We start from the raw sequence: 26,767 nt of genomic DNA on the forward strand, positions 1-26,767 counted from the left end.
CTTCCGGGTGGCCAGATGGCTCAGTTGGTTGGAGTGCAGGCTCTCAACCACAGGGTTGCCAGTTTGACTCCTCAACTCCCGCAACTGGACAACTGGACAACAGCAACTGGACCTGGAGCTGAGCTGCGCCCTCCACAACTAAGATAGAAAGAACAACAACTTGACTTGGAAAAGTCCTGGAAGTACACACTGTTCCCCAATAAAGTCCTGTTCCCCTTCCCCAATAAAAAAATCTTTAGAAACAAAACTAAACAATTATTTTAGTAAAAGACACGTTGCCATTAAACCCCCTCAAAATACTCCTTTTCAGTTGGAACACACGTATCCCATCATTTTGGCCACTTTCTGAAGCAGTTCTGGAAGTCCTCTTTTGTGAGTGTCTTTAGTTGTGCTGTCATGGCTCTCTCGATGTCCTGAATCATTTTGACGTTGGGGAAGAGCAAGAAGTCACGTGGTGCCAGATCTGGTGAATAAGGTAGAGGGAGGACACACCGTAATTTTTTTATTTGACAGAAATTGGTGTATACCAGAAACGATGTGTGACATAGAGCGTTGTTATGATGGAGGATGATTTATGGCACACTTTAAAACCTCTCAACTGTATGGCACACCTCTCAACTGTAGCTCACACCCAACTGACTGCAGAACAAATTGAAACTTGTCACACACTGTTATTGAGGTTGGATATGCTGCTTCCTCCATTGAAGATCCCTGCCTTTCCGTTGGATGGCACTCGGCAGCAGCATTCACTGTATTTTGTGATCACAGCGGAAAGGCTCCGTGTCACACATTGCTTCTGGTACGGCAATTTCTGTCAAATAAAAACATTACAGTGTGTCCTCATCCACCTTATTCACCGAATCTGGCACTGTGCAACTTCTAGCTCTTCCCCAAAGTCAAAATGACCATGAAAGGTAAACATTTTGAATTGTTTCAGGACATCGAGGCAGCCACGACAGTGCAACTAAAGACACTCACGAAAGAGGACTTCCAGAACTGCTTCAGAAAGTGACAAGAACGATGGGATAAGTGTGTTTGAAGTAAGGGGGAGTATTTTGAGAGGGATTAATGGCAATATGTCTTTTACTGTTACAAATAAATTTTTCTTAATTTAAACACTATATTTTTTAATCACACCGTGTGTGTGTGTGTGTGTGTACATGCACACGCACACTCAAAATGGAATATTATCCATAAAAAAGAATGAAGTCTTACCATTTGTGGCAACATAGATGAACCTAGAGGGTATTATGCTAAGTGAAATAAGTCAGAGAAAGGTAAATACCATAGGATTTCACGTATATGTGGAATCCGAAAATCAAAATAAATGAATAAACAAAACAGGAACAAACTCAGAGCTACAGAGAACAAATTAATGGTTGCCAGGTGGGAAGGGGTTGGAGGGCTGGGTGATAAAAGTGAAGGGATTAAGAAGTACAAATAAGCAAAATACGTAGTCACAGGGTATAAGGTACAGCATAGGGAATATAATCAATAATGTTGTAATAACTGTATTATGTCAGGTGGGCCTAGACTTATCTGGGGGATCACTTTGTAAGTGGTATGAATGTCTACCCACTATGCAGTATACCTGAAACTAATATAGTATTGAATATCAGCTGTTATTGAAAAACAATTTTTTAAAAAGGAAAGTGTAAGGTGAAGGATTAGTGAAAGGTAAATGTTGGTCTACTAGCTTAGAGAAGGCAGATGTTTTGGATTTATTTAAATTTTATTTAAATTCTTACACCTTAAAATGAGATGCTTACATCGTGGGAAGAGCTCGTTGGGCAGCTTGCTGTTGCTGATCCAGGACTATTTTATTTTTTTACTTAGGGTGAAAACAAAAGTTTCACTACAAAATATAATCAGAATGTCCTGGGGATAGAGTATCAAATACATTGAACTACATCACAGTGTAGTAATTAATTACACCGTATGGTCTCTTTCTTCAGTTAGAGGTTATGATAGGTATTCCAGAAGTGGCTTGGAGATAGATCTATTGATGTATGTATGTATGTTTCTGCAGATAGGTGTGTGTGTGTGTAAAATTTAATATGATGCATAAAACATTGTAATCTACTGGGTGGTATTAGGTAAGTGACTATCTTTTGGATCCTTAATGTAATTTAGATTTTATTTAGGTGAGTCATGTAAATGATGTCAGCTGCTGCTGAGCTTGATTAAAATCAAAGCCCAGAAGGTAGCTTGACTTGTGCTGTTTAGAGTCCTTCTAAGCAAAGTGCTCAAATGACCTTCCTTATTGGAATTTGTCAAAGCAGTTTCTTTGCAATTTTCATGGATTTCTCTTAGCAACTTATTAAAAAGGCATTTTGTGTAAGCTGTTTCATAAAGACCAGGAAATTAGAAAGTACTGGATAGTATTGCATTTTTGCTTTCAAAAAGGACTGTTGCAGTGAGAAAAAATGTTTTTAAAGAACTTCATTTTAACAATTTAGGGCAAAATACGTTCATTTTAAAATGGATAGATTTTTAAAAATTCTTAAAATGGATAGATTTTAAAAAATTCAACAGTAATTTAAGTTTCATCCATGCTTTTTCATGTTCATTTTTTTTTCATAATTTGTTTTCAGAATTTATAATTTTAGAGTTGTTAGAAACAAAGTTGGTGAAAAACGAGCCAGTGACTAAAGTTTATTCAAAATTCAGTGTATGTGTTAGGTCTGTATTGGTACTCGTAGCTCATAGCTTAGCAGTAGCTTGTCTTTTGATCTTGTTAAATCGAGACTTCCATGCTCTTCGGTGAAATTTATTTTTTGACACATGATGTGGTTTGTATTTTTTAAACCGTGGGTGTGTGTGATTTTGGATGGAATGGTGATAGCGGTGGGCTCAGTGGTGGTGAGTTAAAACTCAGACAAGTCCCAATTCACGTCGCCATGCTCAGATATAGAGGTTTCCTTTCCTCCCCCTCTTTTAGTTAAAGAATTTTGTATTTCATTGGGCTGCTTATTTAATGCTATTATATAAAAAAGTATTTTTTACTTCCTCTCCCCCCATTCTTCCTGTTAAAGAGAGTAACAGTTCAGATGTAATCTGCAAGTTCTCTGTGTGTGGTGGTCTTGGGGATGCATTGGCTGGTGCAGCTTCCAGGCTGTTTTAGTAATGTGTTCCATGAGTTGCTGTTTCCATCTGATCCTTTACAGTTTTGGTGCAACTAGTTTTTGCCTTTTTGGTTTGTCATTTTAATCATTTAGAATTGAACTTTGAATGCAACTCTTTCAAGAAGTCTTATTTAATAAATCCAGGGAAGTCTATGTCTTGAATCTTTCAAGAAGCTGTACTTAAGAAATCTAAAAGCATCATACTGTTTTTTAGAAAGATATAATAGTAAATCAGGTACTTTTAGATAATCTGGTTTTCTTCCAGTTAAAGTAGATAGACCTGAAATTCTACAAAGGGTGGTTGTAGAGACTCCCACAGGCCAGTCCAATTCATGGCCCTTTTCTAAACTTGTGAGCACAGCTGGGGAACTCATCTTTAATGGGAAGATTGGAGGGAATGAGGGACAGTTTCTTACGAGAATCAGAAAATCAAATCCTTTTTTAGGATTGCAGATTTCTAAGCATCTTTGATAGAAGGAGCAACAGTTGACTATAAAATGACTCAAAATATGAAGTGCTAACAAATCAATGTAAAAATATTCTGCTAAACACTGTTAGAATCATTTTGAGTTTTCCATTGTTTGGTGGATATGTCTAGTCTTGTTTTTCGGGATGAGAATCACAGAATCTTTAAGTACAAAGTTCCTTTTTGTAGTGAAAAATGAATCTGCTCTATTGAAAAAAAATTGGCAAATTTTAAATCCAGGACAGCCAACTATTAATAGTACCCATGCAGTGTGTATGTAGTGGGCATTGAAATATCACTTGAGTGAATGATAGACTTAGATTATATATATGCCAGTCTTTGTGGGGGCCTGTATGAAATTTTTGTAGTTGAAAAAAATAGGTCCAAATTCTAATTTCTGTCTAATTTTGTGAATCTGAGTTTGTATTGTAACTTAGTCTCTCAAGAGGTATTTTGAATAGGAGTGTGACCACTGCTAGGCAGGTTGGTTTTAGGAATTGGTTTGTCATCATCAATAACACCTCATGTTAGGTTTCTTTTTAACCTTTCTTATTTTAGGGGACTTTTTCTTGAAGCTTGTTAACTTGCTAATAGCGTTGGCCAAAAAGCTGTTCCGAAAACAATTTTTTTATTAGATGATTCCGACTTCTAAAAAAGAAAATAATTTGGGAATTCTCATGTAGAACAGTGCTTTTGGGTTACCCAAGAAAATAACTTTGAATTATAAATGCCTTTGAGGGATTAAGAGATTGCTTTTTCCTTTTATTTGATATTTCATTTTTTAAAGAAACTGCAAAAATAAATTTAATTAGTTTTTTAAACCTTTTTTTTCCAGATGACTTGCAAAGTACATATAATTTCAAAATATCCCACTAGATCTCACACTTTGTGAAAAGACTGGCCAATTAATAGGAATGGTTTATTACACTGGTCTACAAAATAATGACGACTTTCCCTTGAGGTCGATTTTGCTTAAGACTAGGTTTTGCATAAAATGGGATACACCAACCAGTATTTTGAACAGTAATTTAACAATAAGGGTGTAACCCAGTGCTTGGCTCTTGAGAGGGGTGGGTTATCCAGGGGTTGGGTGCCCACTTGTTCTCATTTGCCTCGTCAGTTTTGTTTGATGCCTCCTTTCCTGGCATAATTATGAATAGTCACCTCTTTGATAAGTGTTCCAGTTCAGATGATATAGTGTCTGATTACCCTAGCCATGTATCTTGTTTTTCCGAAAGAAGGGGGGTAATTAATGAATCACACTCTATAGATAATGTTTGGATGGGCGCATGCTCCAGCCTGTGTGTAGGGAGCAAGTGAGGAAGAGAGGGAAGGGGGAGGGGTTTGGGCTGAAAGGAGACCTTCAGCTTATCTCTGGTCTTCCTCACTTGGCTCCACTCAATCTCTTTTAGATAGGAAATGTAGGATTTCCGTCTGGGTTCTCATTCACACCGAAAGGAAGCAGTTCATTAAAGCAGCTCGTCTCCATGGTTTGATGTGATGTGTCCCATCTGCACCCTCTCTCCTCCCCCCCGCCCTCCCTACCCCACACACATACTTTTTTTACATTTTAAAGATATGAGTATGTAAATTTTCCTTTTCTTATTTAATGTTACAGTGATGTGGCATATGTTTGTATTAATGATAGAATTCTCATTTCACGTTTCTTACCTTAGACTGATGTTCACAAAGTACTGGTCATTTTAGGTACTTGCAGTGAGTTAGCCACTTGGGGGAGTATCATTTGCTAATCACATGGCCATGAGCTTGGAGAAGATTCCTGACCCACCAGGAGACTAGAGTCTTCTTCTTTGGGTCTGGTTTACTAGTACCTGTGTACTCTTAGGCAGATCACTTACTGGCCCTGGGCTTCCTTGAGTCCTTCTAAAGTAGGAATAATTATACCTCTGTCACCTCTACTATGAGGCTGTTAAGAGACCCACATGGGAATACCTGAAAGTACTTGAATTCTAAATAGTTACACAAAGGGGGAATATGTTATTGTTATGCAGTGCTCCAGTTTTCCCTAGTTTTCTACATCATTATTTCTTTTCGCTTTCTGTATTTTCCCCAAACCCTGTAGTCATCATGTATTGATTTTGTAATCAGAGAAGGGAAACGTTATTTCAAAAAATCTGTCTCATTAATATTAAAACTTTAAATCTCAGGATTTATAGATTAATCTGTTACTGTTTTATTATGATTATAATTGTTGCCTCATCTAGTACAACTAAGCAGAACACGTATTATTCAACAAAATATGTTATGGCCTTAATGCCTCTCTTGTTTTTGACCCGAATGATTGTTGAATTTTGTCTTGGAACTCTATCTAGAATTATTCTCCCGAAAGTGAAAAGGGGCACAACTGAGATCAATTCAATGATATTTGTAAATAGAATGGACAGTTTATGGTTTAACCTAATCACTTGGGGTTTAGTTTCTAGGCTTCCCTGAATATTTATCACAGGCAAGCAGAGTATGGAATAAGATACAAAACACTCAGTTTCAGATACAGTTTCTGAATTTCTCACGTCCCATCACTATATAGTCCCATCACTATATATGCTAAGATCTACATGGGGACTTAAATCAGTAAAATGAGTTCAGTAACCCTTTTCTCCTGACTTAAAGATTTACAAATAAAGAATCTGAAAAAATAGTTGAAAGTGAAATGTTAAGAGCTTGCTGTGAACTGAAATCTTGGTTGTGTATTTTTTTTCAGTTCTGTTTTCAGTGCTCTTAGAAGTCCTTGTCCTAAAAGCTGTGCTGATGTGACCTAACTACCTGCCTCATCTTCTTCTCTAGTTATCCTTTAAAGGGCCTATTCATGGCTTTCCTGTACTTCTGATGGGTACCATGGAGATTTTTCTTTCTGTGTATGTACACACATGCGTAAGATGGACTTCATGTATTTATAAGAGTGTCATCAGCTCGTGACTTTTGGATGGGCAGGGATCAGCTCTTAAAACTCTGTTGCAGCCGGGATGCTGGTGCCTGCGCTCTCTGTGCAGAACCTTCGGTGGCTTTCCCTGTGCTCAGGACTGAAGCCGTTCGTGGGTGTGCAGGCCTGCGGGGTCCCGCCTGGACCCTCATCTGCTGTGTGCACATTGCTCTCACCTCCCTTCAGCTGCCTTCAAGGTGCCCTGCTAGCGGCCTGTGCCCGTGTTCTATTTTATGCTTGGAATGCCCTTCATTGCCTAGTTCATGCCTAAATTACCAACTTGGCTCAGAGACATCTGGTAGAGTTCTCTCCTTTGTCACCCTAATCATAATTTCCTGTGGGATTTTTGATCATCTCTTCCATTTGCTTGTATGTGTGTGTGTGTATGTGTTATTGTATCCACAGCTCCTAGTACAACCCTTTGCACATAATTGACTTTCAGAAAAAGCTTGTTGAATAATGGATGGAGGACACGGTGTTTTACTTTGGAAATATTTTCCTAACTTGCCAGGAAGAGGCACTGCTTTTACTCAGTGGTTCCGTCTACCCCCTTATCCCACAAAGAATGTGTCTGTTTGAAAAACAGCCCAGTTTGTGTTTGTGGCTGCTTTGGGCCACTCCCAGATCCCCCAAAGGTACATTTTCATACATCTCTGCTGTTAGAGGGACGTTGTTTAGAAGAGTTTGAGAAGCTCCCTTCTCAAGGCCGATTGTATTGGTCTGGGGGTTTCTATGACGTGGTCTGAGAAGTTCAGGTTGTTAGGTGTTGCCTGGGAAACACCAGCCAGCCAGAGGTTTCGAGAGGATGGTGGGGTGTGTAGTTAGAACATGAGACTCTCTTGCTTACTTGTGTAGTTCATGCTCTTTCCTCTTCTCAGTTTTCTTCGGTGAGCAGTTGTGTGAGCAGTTGTGTTCCGTCGTGGTGGGCAGAGCACTGGCCTTGGCAGAGCTCGCAGGCTCCCTGGGGGCCTCAGCAGGTCCGTGGGCAACAGTTTTTTCTACTTGTTCCTCTGTGCATCTTGCTTATGCTTGAGCTTTTCCTTTTCAATCTTTTTCTGTCATGCTAATCTTTGATTCCTCGTGGTAATTGAACTCAAAAGCAGCAGGCTAGAATGATGCGGGTAAGAAATAGCAATCGTGTCTGCCATACGAAGTTATTTCTGTTCTATCAAAGTGATCTTGGACGGACTTGAACCTTTTTCACTTCTTGTTTGGGGTGGGGGTGGGAGTCAACTCTAATTTGAAACTTGTACTCATTTACCGTTTTCTACAATTGCAGCTCATCATGTCCACCGCTTTTTGAGTCCCAATTCTGTGCTGTACAATCACGACCTCCATCCTGCCTAGTATCTTTGAGATGAAGGTATTCTCTTCATTCTGTGGCTGAGGAAACTGAGACATGAGGTGATGCTGAGTCACGTGTCTAGGAACCCAGGCCTCCTAGTCTTCCAGTGAGATCTTTCTACTGCACCACATGCCTTTCTGACTGTTGCTAGGGGCGCCTTGCCTTCCTGCCAGGCTTGAAGGACTCCGTTCAGAGACCTCCTCTGCCGTGACACCACTCAGAATCAGCGCCGTGACCTTTGAACGGTGTTCGTGACCTTTGAACGGTGTTCGTGACCTTTGAACGGTGTTCGTGACCTTTGAACGGTGTTCCGTTTTTGGAACGTGCTACATTTTAGTTTTTTCTCCACAATGGTGGTAATGGATGTTGTATGACCCATAGTATCTTGTTTCTCAGAGCTGATACGATACTCAGTTGTACGTGACTTTTTTCTTTGCTGAGCTTTTTAAAAAACAAAGTTCGATTCCCAACATTTGATGAAACATTTGACATGCATAGTTTGGCTTGAAACAAGTACCATTTTCTCTTTTATCTATTCCTTGATTTTACTGGGAGACTTGGGGCACGTATGTAGGAGCTACTTCAAAGAGAAGATTAGAGTAGTGGGAGCTCTGGAGGGGCCGAGGTGCGCACGCACTGCTGCTGGGGGCTGTGAGCGGCGCCGTCCATGGAGAGATTTCGGACTTTGCTGAAGTGTTGTGGCCTTTCTTACTATTAAATTATAGGCTAAAGTCCTGGCTAACTCTTAGAGCAGAGAAAGCCTTAGCATTTTATCTGTTTTGTTTTTAGGAAACTCCTCTGTTTGCAGGTGAGGAAAGATTCGCTGTATCTTTCCCGTCTCCTTATTCCCTCCTAGGTGCAACCGTGAGACTCTATAAAGGAGCATTTCTGGGGGCTGTTTCATCCACTAGTTTAAGATGTCAGGGCCTTTGTTTTTTCATTTTGGAATAGGCAGTGTAAGGGTGTGCAATCTGAATGGCTTGTGTAAAATAGTAAATAAAGTCAGGACACTGCCCATGCTTGTAAGACATGGATTATTAGCTTTGCCTTCTTGTGACCTCATTCCTGTTGCCACTGTACCCTCTCCTCAAATTAGTGAGCTGCCTATGGGTTCAGCTTTTATTCCATAGCTGGATCTTCTGCAGCAATTGCAGCTTACTGTATAGACTTGTCACAAGTTAAAAGCTTAGGAAGTCTATATAACTTACCATAATTTTAGCACTTTAACTTATTAAGGTATATTTTGATTATCTGATTTACAAAAGTGCCGTATAAAAATCCACCTAAGCTGTATAATTGCTGAAATGCAGAGTAAGCTCTGCTTTTTATGACCAAGTTATGGGATGAGTAATGACTCTCTAGAGTGAGTGGTTCAAAATGAAATAACTGTGCCCAAGGTGTGATGTGACGCCAGATGTATTTAAGCCCCAAAGGTATGTATGTAATTATCTCACCACTTGTGCACATACAAGTACATTTATGTTTATGGCAAGAGTTTTATGTGCAAAATAAAACTCACTTTCAGATACGTGAAAGAGGGGCTTAAAGGTTTGGTGTTAGAGGCACCATTTCAATCCCCCTGAATTTCTTTAGGGTATCATTTAAATTCATACATAACTAGATTCTAGATTAAACCGGTATCACACTCTGGCTTTCAAATATTACTGTGTTTCTTATTTTACTATATAAGACCGGGTCTTATATTAATTTTTGCTCCAAAAGATGCATTACAGCTGATTGTCCGGCTAGGTCTTATTTTCGGGGCAACAGGTAAGAATAATTTAGGGAGTTTCTCAAAGCACCATGTTTATGATTTATAGTCAGCCCCTGTACTCAGTGATGCCATTCTTAGATTCTATTTTGATCTTCAGTTGTATTAATTAGAGGCGATAAATGTATTCTGGTTTCCTATTGAAAATAAAAACTTTTGTAGTCTTAAATTTTTAATTTCGTATACAATTTATCTGGTCTCATTATACAGATTACGAAGAGGTACGGGTAGTACCTTATGCTGATTTGCCCACCTACTTTTAATTCAGTATTAATATTTTAATCGTATTAAAATGTGACTGATATTTCTTGTTTATCACAAGTCCGCGAGCCCCATTAAGTAAGTTAACTGTACTGCTATTGAATGGTGTGCAATGATCAGGTTACATCAGTTTCTCCTGTCAAAGGACCAGATACTTCAGTTTGGGGATTTGGTTGGTAGTTATGACTTAGCTCCCTGTTCATAAGCCCAGGAGATGAGAATTCCTTAGCCTGGAGACCAGTGGAGGCCCGGAGTGGCTGCTAGGTCTTCCCTTGGGCTAGAGAAAGGCGAGTTGAGATACCCATGGCTTTAGGACTCCAAGTAAAATAGCAGTAATGATATCTTACCTGTTTACAATGTGATTCTCTTGAGAGGTTTACTTAGGTTTTTAAAATAGAGTATTAGGTAGCAGGAGCCACATGTTAATTTAGTTTTGTAACTTAGTGTCTGAGAGCAAGTACAGACATTTAAAGCTTTAAATTCTTAAAAAAAAAAAATGTAATTTACAAGTAATTTGTGAGACCAGCACAGTAAGACACTACCACCATGTATCAGTATGTTAGGTAGTATCAATATGTTAGGACACTAAGGCTGTATTTAGTATCAATATGTTTCACTAAGAGCCTAGTGAGTCCTCTGTTTGTATTTGTGGTGTCTGATGTGGAGCCCCAGCCACTTGATGAGTGAGCATTGGAAATGTGGCTGCCGGAACTGAGACGTGCGGGAGTGTAATACTGGCGCCAGGTTTTGAAGACTTGGTGCAATAAAAAGGATGTAAAACATATCATTAATACTTTGTTTAGATGATAATATTTTGGATATTTTGGGTTAAAGGAAATCTATCAAATTGATTTCACCTGTTTCTTTTTCCTTTTTTGAAATGTGGCTACTAGAAAATTGAAAATTACGTATGTGGCTCACATTTTTAGTGCTGGTCTAAAGACATGGTCTCATAATTTCTTTTTGGTCTCATAATTTCTTTTTGTTTATGTATACAGGTCAGCTATGATTTGCTTACATATATGATTTTTACTTTTTGTCAACATAAATCTAAACACCCTATAGTGATTCTTAAACTTTGGTTCCAAGACACTGTTCTTTAGTTGCCCTTTAGATTATTTAGGACTGTTTTTTCAGTCTTAAATTTTTAAGATAGAAGAACCATATGCTAACTGATTATTTTCTAGGTTTGAGACTTAATTGACTAAGTTATTTCCAATAATCTAAGAGTCTAAATTCATTTTATCTTTGTAGAAAGGTTCAGTAGATTGGGTATGGTATTTAAAATCAGTATTTTGTTTCTAGGCAAGGTATATACAATGAGTGCTAGAATTATATTTACTTTTTTAAATCATTTGTTAGAAACCTGTTGGTCTTTGTAATAATGTAAGGAAACTGTCTTAAAGCTTTGATTTTATTTTTTTTCGTATGAAGACAGAGGGTGGGGTTTCCTTGAGTTTCAGAGTATTTGGGGATTTTATTGCCCAGTGAAGAACAGGAAGGGGGATCAGACCAATGCAGGATGGCCAGCCAATTCTTTGTTTTGTCTATTGTAACAGTTTCCAAAGTGTGATCCTTGGTTCAGTAGTGTCAGCATTACATGGGAATTTCTTAGAAATGCACGTTCTTGGGTTCCACTCCAGGTATACTAAGAAACGTCTGGAGGTGGGGCCCAGAAGCCTCCCAAGGGATTCTAATACACTCAGACCCACTAGCTTAATATGCTTGTTAGGATCCATCCGGGAAGAAGGAAACCACTCTTAAGTTCTTAAGATTGGAATTTAGTGCAAGGGGTTGGTTACACACGTGATGGAGGAGCTGAGACAGCCAGATAGGATGGTGAGGCGACCTCGAGATGAGTAGCAGGAGGACAGGATCACCAGTGGTAGGCTCCTGGGAGCTCAGGAGCTAGGTTACTCTGAGGAGATGGGATCTCTTGATAGGAGCTGGAGTCATGGAAGAAATCCAGCTATTGCTGGGAACGCTGCTTGAGGTAGAGAAGGAGGGGGAGAAAAATTCTGGCCCCTTCTTTCCTCTCACGCACCAATTCTGTACCAACACTTCCCATAGACTGAACCCAGAGAGAAGCCCGCTGACCTAGGAGTCTGAGAAATGCTGTTTGCAGTGATCAACTCTCCTGGGACGAAGACTCTGAAAGAGTATGTCTGTGGTGGGAATAGGCCCAGGGCTGGCACATCTAGTATTTACACTTTAAAGCAAAACAATATTTTGATGTAATTAAAACAATTTTAAAAAGCATTTTAATACCTCCAAATAATCTCAGAACATTGGACAGTCTTCTTAATGGAATAAATTTAGCTTTATAAAAACTAAACTGTCCTTGTATAATTTCACTGTTGGCCAGGGAAATCTTTTCAGGGACCAGTACTTGCAAATTTAGGAAACTTACTTAACCTTGTACATTTGAAAGACTTTATTTCCTGCCTACTCCAGGACCTCCTTTAACCCGCCTCTTCCTATTTGAAGCTTTACCAAGCTGTTCTCGGTTGCTAGCGCCACCTTGTGGCAGATATGGGGAACTTGTTTCTTCAATTTGAAAACTTCCCTGGAACAACTTGGGGTTGTTTTTTTTTTAATATTGGGTTTTTTGTTTGTTTGTTTGTTTTTTTTACTATTTCCCCTTTCATTGCTTAAAGCTTACTTATACCTTTTTGTATGTCCTCTTTACCTATAGTATTTACATTTTCACCTTAGTTTTCCAGTGTTCTCTCCCTTTCTCCTTTGTTGTTTTAATTGTGATTAAACTATGCTTATATTCACATTCCAAAACTTAAGAAAAAAGTTGGAGATAAGCAAGAAACTGGTACAGTTTTCATTTTACTTGTAAGTTATTGTAATAGGAAATGCTGCCAGTAAAAACTTGGAAACAGAGAAGGAGCTCCATTTCATGAGGTCTGGTTGCAGACCAGAGCTATTGTTTCGTGTGTAGGGTGCTCCGCTGAATGCTATAGAGTAAGATGCCAACCTCTTTTTACTTCATGACACACAGAAAAGAACATTTTATACAGTATATGGGATAGGAGAATTCTAACTGTACAAATGCTGCCAGGGGCTGCTGGGTGAAGACCCCTGGCCTGGGGGATGGCAGCACCACCTGCCTACACCAAGAGCTAGGTATCAATATCCTTAGAACTCTCACCTCTCATACAGGGGAGCTCTGCTGCATGGAGGGCATTCGACGGGTAATGCATTTTAGTCTCCTGAGGAACTCAGTAATACTTAGCCCTGTGTTATAATAGTTCTGGTGTGGTGAAATGCTAGGGAATACCATAGGAGAGGTTAGTTCTGTTTGGAGTGGAAGGGATCTAGCAAAGTCTCTGTACAGGATGTGGGACACGGAAGGCATTTTATGCAGAGGAATGTTTTTGTGCAAAGGTATCGGAGGGACCAAAGGGCAGACGGGGTTTGGGGAATGCCAAGGATTTCTGATATGGTTGGGATGTAAGATTTGGGGAAGCAAATAGGAAGCAGTATAGTGGGAGCTACTTTTAAGAAAGGAGGCAGGGGTTGACTTCTGGAACGCCTTTGTGTGATTAATGACCTTGGGCACCTCATGACCTTGGGCACCATTGGTATTGGCATGATCAGACACCTCCCCTCCTCCCTTTAGAAACACCCTCCTGGGGCAGTGTAGAATGAACTGGAGCTGCAAGCAGATAAGTCCCTAGGGAGCGGAAGACATTGATCCTGATTGATAAGGAATAATGAAGGCTTGTATGTGGGGAATGGAGATCGGGAGGGCTCCCTGTAGTGGGAACCCACAGATTTTGTCTGTTGATGTGAAGAAAGCTGACTCAGATTTGGACCTGGGTGAAGGAATGGATGATGGGACCGTTGTCAGAATTAGAGTCTGTGTGGGGGGCGAAGACCTTGATTTTAGACACGTGGATTGTAAGATGCTTGCAGAGTAATAATTGACATTTATAAAGTGCGTTTTAGGGGCCAGGACTGATCTAGGTGCTTTACTTTTTAAAACTCATTTTATTCTCACAACAACCATAAGTAGTAGATGTTATTAGTTTAGAGTCCAATCAGTAAAATAAAAAGCACTAGATAATTTAGGCACAGAAAGATTGAATGGAGGGAATTGGTTACAGCAGTATTGGAATAGCTGGAGGAACAAAAACAAGGTGTGTGTTGGGTGGATGTTGGAATAAAAAGGAGAAAGTGTGTGTGTGTGTAGGTGAATGTGGAAGGAGCAGAAAAAAGGAGAAGGGGATGTTATTCTGCTATCAGACAGCTGCTGCATAAACTGTATGCTCTACAGATTTGCTGAAGACCTTCATTAGTTCTGCTGCTTTGGAACCACCACAGATGCTGCTGGAGCCTGCGGTTGTCTGCTGCTGCTTTTGGAGGTACCACCAGAAACAGGAAATAAAAAAAGAAAAGACACTTTTCTTGTCTCTCACCTTGAAATCTCCTGCCGTTGTTTCCCATGGGCACTGCCCAGCTGGAAGCTAGTTGGCAAGGGAGTTTGGAAAATGTAGTTTATAGACTTCTATCCCCTTGTAATACAGAAAAGAGGTCAGAACCAACAGAAAGTAACCTGCCCATTGGGTTCTTTTTTCCCTTGGTTTACAGGTGTGGAAACTGAGGCACAGAGAGGGTAACTAATTTCTTAAGGTCACACAATTACAACTTGGCAGAGTTGGGGTTTGAGTGTAGGTAGTCTGGTTTCAGACTGAGCCTGTGCTCTTAGCTTCTACACTTTGATTTTGCCTCCACACATGGTTAGTGTTTTTCTCCTTACTGCTGAACCCTTCAAATGAGCAGGTGTTTACACTGATTTTGCTTATCCTGTGCTTATTTTTCTTTTGGTATCTCTCACTGACTTCAGTTTTTCACTTCTACCCCTGGAACCTCTCTCTTCATGGTCACCACTGATTTTTGTAGCCAATACAGTACAATGGGTTATTTCAGTTCTATTCCTCTTTGATCTGTTTCTGGCTTTTGATGCTGATACTTATTTATATGGAATTCCGACCTTGACCTTTGTGATACTGACTTGCTTTCTTTTCTCCTTACCTTGCTGAGGCTCCTTGGTTTTCTTTCTCTTCACATTCCTTAAATCATTGCCATGTCTTGGCTTGAGTTTGGATTTCAATGTGTTATATAAGAAGCGACTTAATGTTAATTTCATATTTAAATCAGGACCAATACAAACATCAAGTGTACATAGAGTTCTTGTGGGGCCTTTTTCCTTTGTCATGAAGTCACGGAGCGTCAGAGAGGATCCAGTTTGTACTCTGCCTTGGGCAAGAAGGAAAAGAATGGGGACTGAAGGAGACAGACTAACTCTGAATACCTGCCATGTGCCAGTGCTAAGTGCTTTCACACCGTGTTTCATTGAAATTCTCCTGTGGGATTGGTTGTAGTTACCCTTATTTTACCCAAAAAAAACCGGACTTGACTGGCGATGAACTAGTAATAGAACTGGGCTGAAATCCCCATCTGACTGGCTCAATCAGGTTTTTGCCTCCGGACCACCTGGGGAAAGCCCCCACTTTCTTAATCTATTAAATGAAGGAACTGGGCAAGATAATATTTAAGGCCCATTTCAGGGCCATCATTATGATTCTGTCACATACTGGTTGTCCTGAGCAGTAGTTGATTCTAATATTGAAAAAGGAAGTTGCCATCCCACTCTAGGAAACGTCCTGTTTTATTAAGGCCAAGAGTACTAACATGTTATTTGTAGAAGTTATGAAGGAGGGCAAAGGCATTTAAAGGGGTCACGGTGATAGATCTTCATGTAAGTTTCAGGAGCGCCCCGTTACCTCCGGGTGAGGCAGCTGCCCAGCGCAGTAGAGGCTGTGGCTTCTACCGACGGGTTCCGGATAATAGCTTTGGAACTCCTCCAGTCTAAACGAAGGGCAACCCTGGTATTCCATTATGCTTTCTGTTGAGAGCATTTGCTTCCAGATTATTAAGAATCCATTCGTTCTTTGCAGGGAATTTAGTATGAGATTTGTAAGAAGATAGTGAAAAATGTATTTTAAGGACAAGATTCACTGTAATGTGGTTTGGCATCTTTAGAAAGCCCATGCACAGCCCTCAAATGGTTAACTGTCATGTGATTCACCCACCTTGTCGTCAAGCATGCACATAGATGGTGGAAACGGATAATGACATCCTCTTGGTATACAGAAAATACCCATCATAAAATACCAGCCAGCATTCCTAGATATGTATATACATCAGCAGAGTAAACACGTTTCTGGGCTCTATGGCATCTGTTTTACTTCCTTACAAACATCCTCCAACCCATCCTCATTTACACCTTACTTTTTAAAAATGGGGAATTGAAAGGGATATGCCTCTTTGTTTAACTTTCCGTTTTCTAAGCTTCCCTTGCCTTAGAGGAAGGCTGCACGGGGAAACTCAGGCCCCTGGTTTTCCTCCTCCTCCTCTTCATTTGGTTTTGGTGGTTCTTCCTCTGTCCAGCCTCTAAATGGTGGTACACCCAAAGTTTGAGGCAGGCCTCGTGCTTTTTTTCTAGATGATGCCAACCCACCCCAAAGCTTCCTGTGCCACCAAGTAACAACTCCCTAGTTTCTGTTTTCAGGCCTGACTGATGTTCTGATTGCTTACTTGTCTTGTATGTTTACTTAGGTCTGGCAGGTATTTCAAGCCAACTTTAGACTGTTACCCTCTCTTCAAAGTAAGAAACTTTACATTGCAATCCAGTACACACATAATGTTACCATAAATAGCAGAAACGTTTCACAAAACAATAATTAACCTGAAAACATGCATGCCATGCTTGTTGATGTTTTCAGAAGTACTGTTTCATTTTATTAAAAAATGTTCTTTGTGACCCACAAAATTGGCTGCTGCCGTATTAGTGGATTGTAACCCACTATTTGAAAAACACTGTTCTTGAGCCATTGTAGATGTTTTAGAGATATTTTAGGTTGTGGGGAACCTGCCCACGAATTTGAGACCTTAAATATCCAGAGTGCAGTAAATAATTATGAAATGAAAGAAGGCACGAACAGATTCTTTGCTTTTCTCTACATCAGGAAGCCATAATTTCTTGGACTGTATCTGCTCTTACCTAGGTCATTGATAATCTAACCACTAGCTGGGTGGGTGACCCTCCTAAGAAACTGCATTTTTGCCCTTTCCCTGTCTGAGCAAGATTTGGATAAATGGAGTTACTAATGATTTTTAAAGTTAATGGAATGAAACTAGTCAGAATTCCCAGATCCAAACAGATGTCCAGCATGTGTGTGTGTGTGTGTGTGTGTGTGTGTTTGTGTGTTTGTGTATTTTCCCCCCTCCAAATGAGGCTGATTTAAAATTTTGGTACCCCAACACAAAATGTGTATGTTCCAAATTAATCACTGATTTTCAAATACCTGAGGTAAGTCAGTCTGGTTTCAGTTTGTCTCCTTCTTTTCTCTGAGCTTCAAGATGAAAAGCTCTGTTTTCTTTACCACCTGTCCAGTTAGCAGATCTATGTCACCTGCTTGAGCACAATTTCTAAAATGAGGAAACTTATTTCATCTAGTTTCGACCGTGTCTTCCTCTCCCCACCCACAGGGGACAGTGCACACAGGGAAGGCGGTTGATCCGAGCCCACTGAGGTTGGCCAAATGGAAAAGGTTCATTATAGGCACCAACAGCAGTTTAAAAGGCTGTCCCATATAAGAATGACCAGGTCAACTCTTGGAGAGAGTGACTATGGAATATGAGCAACCTTTTGGTTATTCAGAATTATTTATCATGTGGAATTGCTAAGGATAGTCTCAGTCATCTACTAACATGTGGAAATTGTCAGATTATAGTGTACCAGGTTGGAATATATCTGTAGCAGAACTGTAATGAGATTTTATAGGCACTTAACCTTGCACGCTTCTGTTAATCTTATAGAAGGCTGACTAATCCAATGTTCTCAAAAGTGTCTTGATCCCAGTGTGGTGTCATATTTTAGGTCCAACACATTTATTCTAATGAAGCTTTAGGAAATGGCTTTTATCATGCTATAGAAATTTACAATCAGTGCAGTGACTTAAGGGTTGGTTAACTTATGGGGGTTGGGGGATCCCTAGCTATGCTAGGATGGACCTAAAAATACTATGCTAATAATATAAACACTGCAGAGTTAAGTCATTCCTGAAGGAAGCTAAAAGATCTTTAAAGGTTATTAAAAAGACACTCTCTGATTTAACATTTTGGTATTCACTTTTGAGGCCAGGAGTTTGAAGTAGTCTGTATAGCGTATTTTCTACTTAAAAAGCACAATAGTATGTTATTTAATCTGTGGACTATCCTACATCCCCCTCCAGGTTTGAAGGACACTTGATTTCAACATTGCATTTGGTGGGTTTTTTGCATTTTCATGTTTGAATATTGGGTTAACCTGTATCAGGGATTGGGAAATTATGGTCCATTGGCCAAATCTGGCCTGCCACCAGTTTTTGTATAGCCCACAAACTAAGAATAGTTTTTACATTATTTTAACGGTTGTGGAAAAAAAATTAAAAGAATAATGTTTTCTGAGATGTGAAAATTATAGGATATTCAAATTTCAAAGTCCATAAATAAAATTTTACTGGAACACATTCATTCTCATTAGTTTATGTATTGTCTATGTCAGCAGAGTAGTAGTTGTGATAGAGACTGTATGGCCTCCAAAGCCTAAAATAGAAAAAGCCCTTTACAAAAAAGTTTGCTCACCCCTGGCCTGTGTTTTGTAAGCTTTGGAATGGAACATATTTCGTCAGTTATATCAGTGAAGTTGATCATTTAAAAAAGTCTCAATGTAGAATATCATGTTCATAAATAAGAATGGTTTGGAGAATAAAAACATGAATATATATATATATATACACACACACACACACATACACATACATACATACATACATACATACAGTTCATGGACCAGCTTCTCGGATAGGGAATGAATGACTTGCTAAAGTTTGAAAAATGTTTGGAAATGGTAGTTACAGTGGTGTGACACAGAGATACAGGAATGCTTAATATAATTGCTGTAATGAGAGTGGAACATTTTAAACTTTGTTTTAGACTTGACAACTTTTCTTCCATTTTTGAGGTGTCTCAAATACATTTTATATGATCACCTCCATCTCACCCTCCCTTGTGTGCTTTTATTTTAATCCAGTGGAGGCTTTGTCTTGTAGTAAATAGTGTGATTATGTTCTTTTCTAACACTTAGTGGTTTTTGGTACTTAAGTGTGTCTAATGGGCTCATACTGAAAGTTGGAGTCAGTTCTCTCTGCTGCATTGCTAGAGAGCATGTGCAGACAGCATTCAGTTGGCATAGTGTAAAGTTGTTCTCTCCAACCACCATATATATGGCATACAGTTGGGCAAGTATGTCTAAAATAAGAATGTCTGTGTGATACTTGAGTTCCTTTTCCATACAGTGCCTCAGACCCGAAACCCTCTCTTGTATTAGCTGTCAGTTCTAACCTCCACTAGCCTTTAGTGGGCCAGAGGAGAAAAGGCTATTTATGCTTTTATGGACTATTTGAGCAATCTGGTGTACTAGCCTGCAGCTGCCTTCCTTCACTTATCTTTGAATATTGAGTTAATAGTAGCAGTGCCATATGCTGGCGTACTCCAGCAAGACCGTATTTATCTATGGGTCTAAAATGTATGGGATCCTCAGTACTCTTGAAAACCCACCAAGAAGCTGCCAGATAAGCAAAAAAGAACTCTGAAAAGCCAAAACTAGATGTTACAAAGTCTATGCACTCAAGTGTTTCTCTTATTAACTAGTAAAGGAGATCCGAAATCATCCCCTCAGCACCTGGATTTTTTCCCTTGGAAATCATTTTAAGAAGTCTAGCTATCTAGTTTATTTGAAAAAGACATAGAAGAGGGGAAAGGATGCCCCGTACAGGCACATGAGCAGCCAAGAGTGCCAGCTTGAGAAAGTGATAGCTTGAGAAAGCAAAACCTTAAAAATAAACAAAAAGATTCAAGAACTCAGCATGAGCAGTGTGAGGCCATTGGTGTGGGACAAAGACCCCAAGCCCTCCCTGTCCCTGGAAGGATTGCTGTGTGACTGACTGCCTGCTGACATTTCTTAAGGACTGAGCAGCGTGAGCCACGTACTGTTTATTACGCGTTATGTTGTCTCCTAACAGTTCCACGATGCAAGAACTATTAGATCAGCCCTTTTTTTAAAAATTTACAAGTAAACAACCATAAGCAGCATTTTATTGAAAATGGTAAGATAGCATTTCAAAAAACTTAATGACAAATATCTTGGCAAAATCCGTTTCCAGAGAGATGTAGCACCCGAAATGTACATTCGATGAGTAATTGAATAATTAATAGCACACTTTAATTCTTATAACTGATACAAGAAATCTCCCCCAAGCCAGAAGCGATTTTTTTTTTTTGGTGTATTACATAGACAGACTCCCTTGTTAGTGAAAAGAAGGTGGCACAAGTAGGTGATAAATGATCATCTAATGAATTAAGTGACAGGATGATGCTATGCTTGATCACCTCAGTCAGTCAATTATTTCAAGTATAGAAACATCACATCAGGGACAAAGGAAAGCCTGACATCAAATTTCAGTTTAAGGGACTGGTTTTTACATTCTAGAATATATATTTAATTTCTTCTGCAATAATTATTCAAATATGATATACATTAAATTATTTTTAGGACCCAACTTTACTGATTAATTAGGAGAGCGCACACACACAAATTAGAGCATCTTCACATAAAAGGAATTTGTCTTTCCTGGGAGTTAGTATATCAAATTTTAATTTCTGCACAAATTTTAGTCTCTGGCACATGTATATACCTATCTCTTTTTTTATTGTTACCAAAAAAAATTTAAAATTCATATTTTGGAAGTTCATATCAAATAGATCAAACTAGTATCATTGAGAACATATTGCTGAATTTATTATATAGAACAGAAAATAAAATTTAAGTGGGTAATATAAAGTACCTAATAGTTAACATTAAATTAATAAGCCGTATCCCTAATGAATAATACATAAAAATACACCTTCACTGACACAGAACCTTCACTGAATTAGGGTTTTTTTAGAGGTCAGATACCTGAGCAAAGATCTATATCAATTATTTTTTGGTACAAAAAAATTATTTTTCCCACAAAATTCTTCATAGCAATTCCAAGTTCCCATTTTTCCCTAAGGAGGAAGTCAGTTTAATTAGAACTTAATAATCCTAACTCTTCTGGTGTTACCTTAAAGTCAGCAATGAAGGGACTGGAATCCTATTTTATTTCATTATCTGTAGACACTGGTGTAAGCTGCACTGATTTCCTAGAGGCAGAACACTCCAGAGGGGGTGCTATGACAATTACGATGTCTATTCCTTGGATTATAGTACAATTCAGTCTGAAAAAGGAGAGTATGCTCTGAAACAACCTGTGTCCGATGCCACAAGCATAAACAAGATATAGAAAAGGATATTCAGATGTTTGTATCCGTGTTTCAGGACACGGATCCAGGTATAATTCATCAGTGAATACGTACACGTCTGCTGTACGCTTGCGGGATAACTTGGACCATTATCCAGTCCATAGAACAAGTTATTGTCACATAAATGGTCTCAGCACAAGGCCAAACCAAAAAAGCAAGGAGAAACGAAACCTCTGAAGCCATAGAGAGTGTCATCTTGGCAGACCCCCAACACAGGACTTCTCAGGAAGTAGATTTTAGCAACTCTTCAACATTCATTTTGTAGTTGAGAAAAGGAGAGAGATTTTCTCTAGCTTTTCCAAGATGCCTCAGTAAGCATGGGAGCTAGGATTTGAACCCAGGTGGTTAGATTCCAGAGTTCATGCCTTTTTCATGGTTTCCAACCCTCACAAGAGAATGGGCAGAGCCCAGGGAGGCAAGATGTATAGTGGTTAGACTTTCTAGCCTCTGATCCCAGTTCTGTCATTCTGATTTATTAGCTAATGTTTAGTGCGTCCATTGCCTCATTTATAAAATAGATCTTAAAGTTGTTTGTACTTCTTTCATGAAGTTGTAAGGATTCACCGAGACGTGGATGTCAATAGCCCAGTGCACAGCACATGGTTAAGAGCTCGAATACTGTATTTTATATAAAATACGATTAGTAACGAGTCATAATAGACACCAGTAATTTCTGTATATTTAAAAAGATAGAAAGATGTTCATTAAGTTCTAGAAACATTTTACTGACTTGAAATATTTAAAAAGTATTAATGCTTAAAAAGGGGTCCATCATTTATTAAAATAAGCATAACTGTCATTGTCCTTAAAATAAATTAGGATAATTGGTATTGTCATTAAAATAAGTTAGGATAATTGGCATTGTCATTTTAGATAATGAGATGTTGTCTTTCTTGTTGATGTAAACAGTAGAAAAGGGGAAGCAAAACTCTTGAGGTCTGCCTTTCATTTTCCTTCATGGTGTTCGCCCCTCAACTTTTAAATAATTTTTTTTTTAAGTTAAGTAAATCCATGTATTTTATTCTTATAGAATCGGTGGCATGATATACCTACTCCTCTACATTTTTTGCCCACTTAACAATATATCCTGAAGAACCAGCTCTTCCTCATTTTTTGTTTTAAATTGGGGAATATTGGGGAACAGTGTGTTTCTCCAGGGCCCATCAGCTCCAAGTCGTCGTCCTTCAATCTAGTTGTGGAGGGCGCAGCTCAGCTCCAAGTCCAGGTACCGTTTTCAATCTTAGTTGCAGGGGGTGCAGCCCACCATCCCATGTGGGAATTGAACCTGCAACCCTGTTGTTCAGAGCTCGTGCTCTAACCATCTGAGACATCCGGCCGCCCTTTAAATAAATTCTTAAAGTTTGGGCTTTGGCTCACGAGGAGGCTTAGCTTTTTAGTTATCAGTTTGCCTTTTGGGTAAAGAACTGTGGGTTTTCTATTATTGGTGTCAGTAGATCAAACAACTCTTATTGCTGGCTGGCTCCCAAGAAAGGACATATGTCTCGGATGTCATCATATAATTTCCCTTTGATCACTTCGCCTGCACAAGATGTGAGTCAGTCATTTCTCTCATGGAGATCTTGCTTGGGGTGGGGAGGCAGGCAAGAGTGTCCTTCACCCCAAAGTGTAGTTTTTGCTTTGCCATTTAACAGGTTTGTGAACTTAGTCAAATCATTTAAGCCTTCTGAGCCTCAGTTTCATCATTCATCAGGGCATAGTAATACCTGCCTGGCTTAATGGAAAAGGCTGGTTTGAAGGTGAGGTGGCATATAATGTGTGAAGGAAACACCGTGAGAGCTATAATGAAAGGTCTAGATACATTTTAGTTATCGAATAATATTTTGTATATTATGCCCTTTTAAATACTGTAAACAACAGTATTTAAAAAAGTATTTAAAAACAGTATTTAAAAAAAGTGCTATACAAATGTTTGTTGGTAGTTTTAAAGTTATAACATCATTTCCTTGGGTACTGGATGTAGATTCCTGTATTGTTCTAAGATCTGAAGACCAGGTGGTTTTAGTAACAAATGTGGCAGCCCTGGTGAACTAAATCTCCCATATCCTTTTGTAGAATTTTACTCATATAATAATCAGAAAAGTTTCAATCAAAAAGGTCTTTGAGCATAGGTAAGTGAAAGCCCAAATTTCTATTGCAGAATGAAGTAATTTCATCATTGGATTAAATTGAAGTACGTTCTTTTAACCTGCTAGTAAATGAGCATTCTCTGTTAACCACCATTTTATATAATAACTAAAAGAAAAAATTCTCAAAATCTGTTGTAATAAATGTGTGCTTTCTGGTTGACCAGATTGAGTCTTCTGGCATCAGGCTGAAGTGACTTGAAGATTTAGCTGGACTTTTTTGGTTTGGTCCTTCGGGTAGCCCACCTTACAGAGATGTCTGGACTTGGGTAGCCCTCGCTGTTTCCCCGAAAATAAGACCTAGCTGGACAGTCAGCTCTAATGTGTCTTTTGGAGCAAAAATTAATATAAGATCTGGTCTTATTTTACTATAAGACCAGGTATAATGTAATGTAATATAATATAGTATAATATAATATAATATAATATAAATACTGGGTCTTATATTAATGGGTCTTATATTAATATAAGTTAATATAAATACTGGGTCTTATATTAATTACCTTATATATCAGGTAAGTATGTTTGCTTACCTGAGTGGTGGTTTGTGATTATCCTGACTTCTGGGACATTAGTTTTTCCCCTTGTCCATCTCATCAAGCACAACTTATGTTTGTGCAAGAACCATCCACCATGCTAAATAAGCTATGATTCCTGTCTTTTCTCAGGGACTGGCAGTGTAGTAGGGGAGACATTAAGGTTTAGAACAGTGTTACATTTTTAATGTTATATACATTTTATAATTAGTTTTAACCAATGAATTTATCATATTGTACATGACCATTCTGTTATTTTGGACATGGGGTTGTTCCAAGTTTTTATTTTATGAATAATTGTCAGTTGAGCATCCCCACCTACTCTGCCCATATTTTAATAATCACCTACCAGTTTCATACACCAATTACCAGCTCTAGGTACTACCATGGTTTTATATTTTTGCTAATTTAACAGGTTACTAAAAGTTTGCCAAAACAGGTTACCTTGTTTCCACGTGAAAATTTTGGATTACACAGGAAGTTAAATAGTTTCCCATATGTTTGCTTATTCGTTACATTTCCTATTTCATGCATTTTTATTCCTGCCTTCCTCTTCACCTGTTGGTAGAAATGGGCGCAGTAGTGGTGGAGGGTAGGAGCTCTGGGGATGGAAGGCCCAGTCCACACCTGGCATTTGCCTCCAGGGGAATGTGGGCAGATGCTGGCAACCTGCTGATGTTTTAGTTACCATTTTGGGAAATTTGGAAGTTTTTAATTTTTTTTTGTTAGGAATTCAAACTTTTTCCCGTGGTGGTTTCTAAATTTAGAGAACTTTTCTCACATTTCTCACAAGTTTAATACTCAGTTCTATTTTTTTTCTGGTTTAAAAAATTATTTTATCTCCTCACTCTACCTAGAGTTTTTTTTTTCCCCCTCTCATTTTAAGATCTTTTAAAATTGAAGACTTTCCCAAGTGTCTGTACTTATTGTGAAGACGTAACAGACATTCATTCCTCAGGAACTAAATTTCTCATGTTTTAAATTTTAAAATTGGCACTATATTGGTAGTATAACCAAATGTGTAGAAGTTTACTGGGATAATGATGTTGTTTAAATAATTTGTTAATTTATTTAATGTCTTTACCTACATTTAGGTAATGTCTTTACCTAAATTGCTTTTATTTTAGAGAGAATCAGGTCAGAATTTGTTAACAGTAGGTATATTAGCTAGCGTTTGGCATGGTGATTTGGTAGGTTTTAGATATTATAAACAATTTTATTTGTTCAGGAGTAGTTGGTGAGATGTTTATCTTTGATTTTTTACCTCCCCTAAAGGTGAGTTTTATATGGGAATCGGTACCTCAGAGTCACACATGTGGCCTTGTGTACAAGCTGTTCAGGGAGCAATTAGGAGGGCAATCAGTTAAATCTTTTGCCTCAAGGCAAAACCATTAGGTGTGCTGTGTATGAACCTCAAGGGGTGTAAAGAACCAAACCATTCATGTAATCATCAGTTTCCTTTCATTTCAAGGCATCTATAGAACCTTTAATCTGTGGAAGAATCAGGAAGTTGACCTATTGGATTCACAGATTATTCTCTTTCATCTGATTATTTTGAGAAAGTATATTTCAAAATTTACAAATTATTGGTTGAACAATGGGCATATGAACTTTGAATTTCATTTTCCATTGTGATGTGAGCATCCAGAATTTCTGTTATGAGTTAATGTATGCAGATCTCTCTTAAGAACACTTTTATGTCTGCATAAAATATTTTTTGAGAGATTTATTATTGATTTTCTTTGTTGACTTATTAGAGATTAAGAGCAAATAAATTCCATTAATGGATGGCCGGCGGAGATTTCTCACTGCCATAAGACCATCCTCAGAAATGAGCAGCATTTAATGTGTTCTCTATATTTTGTGGCATTTTTGAAAGGTAGGAATTTTTCTTTTCCATGCTACTATTGTACATAAATATTCTTTAAACATGGGGAAATCTTTTCCATCTTAAAAAAAAAATCCTATGACACTGAGCCTTCCCAGTCTATTCCTTCCGTCAGTGACCTGTTTTTTTTTCTTTTTCATATTCAGATTTCCTGGAAGAGTGATTATACTCCATTTCTTCATCTCCCACTCCCACTCTTCAGCCCTCTGCACTCTGGCCTCTGCCCCTTCCCTCCGCTGTGCTGAACCTGCGAAGGCTACCCGTAGTACTAAAAGAGTGGGCACTCCTCATTCTTCATTTTAGTTGACAGCTCCACAGCACTCAACAAAGCTGACCACTCTTCCTTGTAACACAGTCTTGACTTTTATAAATCCAAGCTCTCCCGTTTTTTTCTCTTACCTCTCTGCTAACTTGTCTTCTTTGCAAGGTCACCTTCTATCCACTTTTCTGGGCCCTTTTCTTACTCTTATTTACCCATAAAACTTAACACACCAGCTTCAAATCTTTACTTCTCCTGAGCTCCAGACTCTGTAGTCTAACTGTTCACTGGATGTCTTTACTTGCTTGTCACACTTGTGTCTCAGACTTAGTATTTTCCTTGCAAACCTGCCTTTGCCTATATATCCCCTTGTTCTGTAAATGGTACCACCATCCACTGAGTTGTTCAAGCCAGACAGTCATCAGTGTGTAAACCATTTCTACCACTTCAATATCTCTTAAGCAAGTCCTTTGCTCAGTACTACTGCTACTACCCAAACTGCAACCATCATTGGCCTGGTTCATTGCAATAACTTTTCCTTTATTTCCCCTTGCCACACTACAACTAA

At 38.7% G+C, this 26,767-nt stretch overlaps 1 protein-coding gene and 1 pseudogene across 1 annotated transcript in view; one reads left to right on the top strand and one right to left on the bottom strand.

Moving 5' to 3' along the window:
- Nucleotides 1-26,767, top strand: part of ZSWIM6 (zinc finger SWIM-type containing 6) — a 183,066-nt gene that overhangs the window by 11,958 nt on the left and 144,341 nt on the right. The gene's annotated exons all lie outside the window — the stretch shown is intronic.
- Nucleotides 21,096-21,555, bottom strand: LOC117024986 (oocyte-secreted protein 2-like; annotated as a pseudogene).

Source organism: Rhinolophus ferrumequinum, chromosome 7 (genome assembly GCF_004115265.2).
Source record: "Rhinolophus ferrumequinum isolate MPI-CBG mRhiFer1 chromosome 7, mRhiFer1_v1.p, whole genome shotgun sequence".
Taxonomy (NCBI): Eukaryota; Metazoa; Chordata; class Mammalia; order Chiroptera; family Rhinolophidae; genus Rhinolophus; species Rhinolophus ferrumequinum.